Source organism: Chiloscyllium punctatum, chromosome 3 (genome assembly GCF_047496795.1).
Source record: "Chiloscyllium punctatum isolate Juve2018m chromosome 3, sChiPun1.3, whole genome shotgun sequence".
Lineage (NCBI taxonomy): Eukaryota > Metazoa > Chordata > Chondrichthyes > Orectolobiformes > Hemiscylliidae > Chiloscyllium > Chiloscyllium punctatum.
Genome location: NC_092741.1, coordinates 113,007,088 through 113,014,452, shown reverse-complemented (window position 1 = coordinate 113,014,452; position 7,365 = coordinate 113,007,088).

Here is a 7,365-nt window from a genome sequence, read left to right as displayed (position 1 = left end):
GTTGGAGGATTTGAGCTATAGGGAGAGGCTGAAGCGGCTGTTTTCCCTGGAGCGTCGGAGGTTGTGCAGTGACCTTATAGAGGTTTACAAAATTATGAGGAGCATGGATAGGATAAATAGGCAAAGTTTATTCCCTGGGTTGGGGAGTCCAGAACTAGAGGGCATAGGTTTAGGGTGAGAGGGGAAAGATATAAAAAAGACACCAAAGGGCAACTTTTTCACACAGAGTGTGGTATGTGTATGGAATGAGTTGCCAGAGGAAGTGATGGAGGCTGGTACAATTGCAACATTTAAAAGGCATTTGGATGGGTATATGAATAGGAAGGGTTTGGAGGGATATGGGCCGGGTGCTGGCAGGTGGGACTAGATTGGGTGGGGATATCTGGTCGGCATGGATGGGTTGGACTGAAGGGTCTGTTTCCATGTTGTACATCTCTATTACTCTATGACTCTAGTCTCACAATTTCACTTGTCATCTATTGTTCCCTCATCTTGCCATTTCTGTCTCATTTTCACAGGGACACGTCTGTCCTGCACTCTAATCAACCTCTCTTTAAAAGCTTCCCACATATCAAATGTTGATTTACCCTCAAAAAGCTCCTCCAAATCCATATGACCCAGCTCCTGCCGAATTTTGCTCTAGTTGGCCTTCCCCCAATTTAGCACGCTTCCTTTAGGACCACTCTCGTCTTTGTCCACGAGTATTTTAAAACGTATGCAATTGTGATCACTATTCCCAAAGTAATCCCCTATTGAAGCTTCAACCACCTGGCTGGTCTCATTCCCCAACACCAGGTCCAGTATGGCCCACTTTCCGAGTTGGACTGCTTATGTACCGTTCTATAAATCCCTCCTGGATGCTCCTTACAAATTCTGCTCCATCTAAACCTTTAAAACTAAGTGAATCCCAGTCATTGTTGGGAAAATTAAAATCCCCCAATACGTCCACCCTGGTGCTCCAACATCTTCCCATAACCTGTCTACATACTTGTACCTCTATCTCATGCTTGCTGTTGGGAGGCCCATAGTGCATCCCCAACATTGTTCCCACACTCGTCCTATATCTGAGCTCTGCCCCATATTGCCTCACAATTCGAGTCCTTCATAGTGCCCTCCTTCAGCACAACTGTGATATCCTCTCTGACTAGTAATGCAAATCCTCTACCCCTTTTCCCTCCCTCTCTATCCCACCTGAAGCATCTATATTCTGGGATACTTAGTTGCCAGTCTTACCCTTCCCTCAACCAAGTCTCAGTAATAGCAATAACATCATACTCGCAGACGCTAATCCAAACCCTAAGTTCATCTGCCTTCTCACATTCAAACAAATGCACCTCAGTCCACCAGTCCCTTTGTGTTCATCATCTGCTTCCTGCCTACTCTTCTCCTTAGTCACGCTGACTTCATTATCTAGTTCCTTACAGGCTTTAGTTACTACCTCCTTACTGTCCACTCACCACCTCATTTGGTTCTCATCCCCCACCACATTAGTTTAAACCCTCCCCCACAGTAATAGCAAAAGAGACCCCTCGAACATTGGTTCCAATCCGGCCCAGGTGTAGACTGTCCAATTTGTATTAGTCTCACCCCCAGTCCCCATGTTCCCAAAAATCTTAACTCCTCCCTTTTGCACCATCTCTCAAGTCACTCACTCATCCTGCCTATTCTTTCATTATTACTCTGACTAGCACGTAGCACTGGTAGTAACACTGAGATTACTACCTCTTAGGTCCTTCTTTTTAACTTGGCTCCTAACTCCCTAAATTCTGCTTGTAGGACCTCATCCTTTTTTTTACCTATATCATTGGTGCCTATATGCATCACTACAGCTGGCTGTTCACCCTGCCCCATTCAGAATGTCCTGTAGCCAATCTGCGACATACCTGACCAATGCACTTGGGAGCTGAAAATGTGTTGCTGGAAAAGCGCAGCAGGTCAGGCAGCATCCAAGGAACAGGAGAATCGATGTTTCGGGCATAAGCCCTTCTTCAGGAATGAGGGAAGTGTGTCCAGCAGGCTAAGATAAAAGGTAGTTTCCAGCAACACATTTTCAGCTCTGATCTGCAGTCCTCACTTTCTCCTCGATGCACTTGGGAGGCAACATACCATTCGGAAGTCTCATTTTCGACCATAGCACTGCCTATCTCCTTACAATTGAATCCACTATGACTAGAGCTTTTCCACTCTTTTTACTGTTCTTCTATACAGCAGAACCAGCCACAGTGTCATGAACCTGACTACTGTTGCCTTCCCCTGGTGAGCCATCTCCCCCAACAGTGTCCAAAATGTTATACCTGTTTTGGAGGGAGATGACCGCAGGAGACACTTGCACTGATTTCTGCACTTTCTCTGCCTTTTGGTCACCCATTCTCTTTCTCTCTCAGCAATCCTAATCTGCAGTATGACCACTTCACTAAAGTGGTCATATCCACGACATCATCAGCATATTGGATGCTCCAAAATGAGTCCATCTATAGCTCTAGTGCTGTCATGCGGTCTAACAAGAGTTGCAGCTGGACACACTTCCTGCACGTGAAGGAGTCGTGACATTAACCATGTCCCTGAGCTCCCACATTGAGCAAGAGGAGCATAACAAGGGCATGGGATCTCCTGCCATTTTTAGTCTTAAGTTTAACTGAGTCCAACTGTAGTGCCTTGGGCTTAATTACTGTCAAAATACGTCAGTTTACTCACCTTCCCAGAGCATAGTTTGACCGCTCCCACTCAGCTCAGCTGCCAAAATTAAGACCCAACATCCTGGCAGTAAGTATTTATAGCCTTTACTCACATTAACTGCTCCCACGTAGTCCTGCTGTGTTTGTGCCCATGTATCCAGGCTCAGGAATGGACCCAATTCCTTTTGACTCCAGAATCAAGTGTACCCTCAAATTGAGCCATTCCTCATGTCCATTTCAAGCGAGCTTCCTCAGAAAGTACACAAGGTAATAATTCACTTCTATATATATGTCAGTACCACCTACAAAGATGTTTGTAATATCTTAACAACATAATCCAAATTCAAACCTGCCATAAGAATTATGAACATATAATCAATTTTGTGTCTTGTCCCTTCACATGGAAAGTTCAGCTGTTTACGCCCTAACCCGCATAAGCATCAGTTACTTTGTAATCCTATGCTCAATCACCAACATTGCCTCCTGGTCTGGCAACATATAAATTTTAAACTATTCAACCTTGTTTTCAAATCCATCGATGGCCTCACCCCTCCTTATCTCAGAAACCCCCTCCAGTTCTTTAACAATTTCTGTGCTCATCCAATTCTGACCTCTTTCACAATACAGATCTACAACACTGCATGATTACTATCTGTGCAATTCAGTTCTTCCTGAGCCTGGCAATTTCCTCTCTGCCTTTCTCTCCCCAGTTAAGGTACTTCTCAGAAATGATTTTTTTAAATGAAACCTGTTAATCTGTTGCTATATCACCTTACAAAACTGGGTGTCCATTTCATTTGAACCTTTGGAATTTTGACTGCATTAAAGTTAGTATATAAGTATAATTTATTATTCCAAAATTGATTGCTTCATAAAATTGTTCTGGATACTTGCTATCTGCCAATCAGAAATGAAGAATGAAAAATCTTCAGAAATTGACAACAGATCCATAGATGTGATTGACATTATGGGTTGGTCCTTGGAAAATTTGATAATGCTCTGCCGAATGCAAAATGTTTGCAATTACCTATAGGCTGGGACTGTATTGTTTCTGCAATTTAGCCTTTTTGTTGTTTTGTGATGGACAGTGCATAGCTCAGTTTCACTTCAAATCCCCTGACTCCCCATCGAGAGGACCATCAGGATTTCACTGATTGCCCCAGTTCAGTTTCCACACTGGTTGCCCTTTGCATTTCTGGCCAGTAGTCCTGCAGGTTAAAGCAGCCGGATTTGCTTTCTCCAAGAACAAAGAAAAATCTTGGATGCTGAAATTGTGAAATGAAGAGAGAAGAAAGAATCCTTTAGAAACAATCAGTAGATACAAAGGTAAAAGAGAGTTATCATTTTATCAGAACAAGAAAAACTGGCATGGCAGGTTTTCAGTAAGTAGAAAGGCAGAGAATGTGGGGAGAGGAGGAAGGATGAAGGGGAAAGTCTGTCATTAGGTGGAAGGTAGGAGAGACTGTAAAAACGAAAGGGGTGATGGTGGCTGGCAATGGGAGATGGCAATGGAACAGTTGAAGAAATAATAGATGGGTTTTGTAGAGATGGATGTAACGTTCACAGAATCATTATCAGTGCATCTGTCTCAGTAAATGGGAGTTTGGGAGGGAGGAGAATGTAATGGTTCTAATGTGACATTGAGTCTTGAGACCAAAATGTTGCCAAGTGCTAATTGAAATCTGAGGTACTAGTTTGAAAACTTGTATTGAAATTGTATTGGAAGCTAAGGGTGGGAGGGGTGGGGAGGAAGTGCTACTGTGACCATATCACTCCACTAATGATCTGAAACCCCAGGCGAATGCTCCAAAGAGCTTAGTTCAAATCTCACAATCCATTATTTCAAATTCAATTATTTAATCCAGAATCATATGCTACGGTCTCAATAATAGTAGCAACAAATCTTTCACTGATTGTTGCAAAAATCCATCAAGCCTATTAATCCCCTTTGCAGAAGGAATACTGCATCCTTACCCAGCCTACATGTGACGCCAGACCCACAGTAATGTGGTTGACTCTTAACTGCCCTCAGTTTAAAGGTAATCAAGGATGGATCAAAATATTGACTTTGCCAACTATACCCATATCCTGTGTGATTATTGACCAACAAAGGAACGGTCAGCCACAAAACAGGGATCAAATAAACAATGAAGATAAACACAATGAAGAGAATAATGAAAATCCTTTTATGGGAGAAGAGCAGAGCTCTTTCAAACTGGGCAAGGCTGCATCAGTTCTATACAGTTCTATAATGTCTCTGCAATGATTGACCTACAATGCAGATTATTGTTTGCTATCCTATACACAGTTCTTTACAACTCTGTTACAAGACTCCACAATTGCAGACATCCAAGGCTGGAGTTTCATAGTGGAAAAAAGGAACTATAGGAACCTTTTGGAGCTCTGCATTCAGCTCATAATAGACAATAATCTATTAAAGTGCTTTGAGTAGTGAAAGAGAACAGCAGCAAGATGACAGGATGAAACATTTTGACATCAGAATTATTTTTTTTCTCTGTAACATGAATCATTGAATCACCAAGAGATTGACTGTCAGCTTCTGCTACATTAACAATGTATGAAAAGCCATTTAACCCAATCTAATTCTTTTTGTTGATTTCTTCAGTCTGGATTCAATGAAGTTGATAAGCTAATGATAATAAGTGATGTCAGCTTGGAGTCAGTTGTAACTCTCTCACTTCTGAGTAATGAGGTTATAGGTTCAAGTTCTGCTCCAAAGCAGACATTCCTAATGTGGTACTGAGGGACCACTGCATCAATGAATGTGCCAACTTTTTCTAAAGGGGATTTGTGACTTTAATGGGCCTTTACAACAATTAATGATAAATTCATTGTTACCACTACTGAAACTACAAAATATTAGATTTCTTTTGGGTAGCATATAAGTCTGTCCTCTTGAAACATCAAAGCAAAATACAGCAGACACTAAAAACCTGAAATAAAGCAGGTGACAGTGGAAACACTGGGCACCAGCTATGAAGTGAAGAACAGACTTCATGTGCTGAGTGCGGTGGCTTCTGAAAAAGGACATGGTGATTGTGAAATACAATTACCCCATCCCATTCAAAGAAAGGTAGTTTGCATGGTATCTCCATGACTTTTCCATGATTTATTTAAGGGTGTGCTCAATCTGATGAACCAGAGGTTATCTAATGAACAGAGCTAATCTCTTAATGGATAAAATATTGGGAGGACAGTGGCAGGTGTTCAAAACTGAATTCAATGTGATACAGAACCAGTTTATATCCCTGAGGAATAAGATATTCACTTACCCAGCTTTGGACAACTAAAGAGCTAAGGAACAAAATAACTGAATGAAAAATCATATAAAAGTACAACAAAATGACCTGAACAACTAAGAGATATACAAAAGACATCAAGGATAGAATCTTCCCAATTCTTGGCCAAATGTGAGTCTCATGGATTTGGTGCAGTGATTCTCATGTGAGGCCAAGCTAGCTTTCACACCATAATTTACCAAACTCATCACTCTAATTGCTGTTTGAACCCTCTCAGCAAGAACCTCACCCTATTTCCACCCGATCTTGCCATGCACCATTCCCAGAGCAATTTGTCATTCACCGGAGATCACGGAATTGACTGACATCCGTGTCACTGCACCATATTTAAGAGCCTGTTGTGCATCCAAGCAAGCAGGTAGGTCCAGAGTTGCACAACCTGATTCCTGACATTTGTCCCAGATACAGCAGTGGGATGAAAATCAGTGATCTGCTTTATGGACATTTTTCTGGAAGCCCTGCTGGATGGGGTGGTGCACAGACAGAAATTTCTCTTCCCACCTGATCAACAAATGTAGGCTACAGCACCAGATCATGCAAGCCTCGATCGAGATTGTCATCCATTTAAACCAATCCCAGCATCTACAGGAATGCCCAGCACTTTAGGAAGAAGATTAAATGTAAGTGTGTTTAATGGACCAGAAAAACCCCATAAAATATGTTATGAAGATAGCCTAGACTCTAACCTTTTATTATTGTGAAGGTAAGTGTAAGGCATTGCATTCCAGATGCAATTCAATTGGTCAAACTACTTGACTTTAAGGAAAACACACTTTATTTTTGAACTGCCATTAAAATACAGACAAAATAAGAAGAATTGGCTTAGCTGAACTCTATCGAAATGCTTAATAAAATAATACATATATTTACGACTAAATTACTGTTCCAATATAGTAACATCCCAAAAACACATCCTTTCAAAGGCTAATTCAGTAAAATTGATTGTTTCACATGCAATTCTAGCCACAGGAAAAGAACACAGCTTCTAGCTGTAACAGGGAGGAATAACAGCTTTCACATTCAGTGTCAAGACCCCAGCAACTGCTCATACAGTCATAGAGTCCAACAGTATGGAGCCAAACTGCTCCATGCTGACCAAAATGTCCATCAACGCTAACCCCATTTCCCTGCACTTGGATCATATTCTTCTCAACCTTTCCTATCCATGCATTTATCCAAATGCCTTTAAATGTTGTAACGGCCTCAATCACTTCTGCTGGCAGCTCAACCCATATGCGTACCACCCTGTGTGTAAAAAAAATGCCTCTCAGGTTCCCTTTTATTCTTTCCCCTCTAACCTTAAACTGATGCCCTCTAGTCCTTGATTCCCCAACCCTGGGAAAAAGACTAAGTGCATTCACCCTATCAAT